Genomic DNA, 345 nt, shown 5'->3' with positions numbered 1-345 from the left:
GTGGGTGTGTGGGGCCGACTGTGTCTCCCACCGCATCCCTGTCCCACCTCCCACCATGTCCCTCTCCCACCTCCCACCTCCATCCCGCTCCCCTCCCCTGTGACAGCCGTGCCAGGGCCTCCCACTACGGGGAACCGCCGTGATCGTAGCTTTCAGCATGTTCAATTACTGTCAGTTAATGATGATTAATTTACAATTAAGGGCCTCTAAAGGGTAGTGTGTGTGTTAAATAAATATTGATCTTTCATTTGTGGCCACAGATATATTACCCCAGTTATGGGAAGCGCGGCGGTGGCGAGAGCTGGGCTGCCTGAGCTCCCAGCCCCGGCGCGGGGGGAGCTGGCC

Source organism: Antrostomus carolinensis, unplaced genomic scaffold (assembly GCF_000700745.2).
Source record: "Antrostomus carolinensis isolate BGI_N321 unplaced genomic scaffold, ASM70074v2 scaffold26863, whole genome shotgun sequence".
Taxonomy (NCBI): Eukaryota; Metazoa; Chordata; class Aves; order Caprimulgiformes; family Caprimulgidae; genus Antrostomus; species Antrostomus carolinensis.
Note: the sequence above shows the minus strand (reverse complement) of the source record.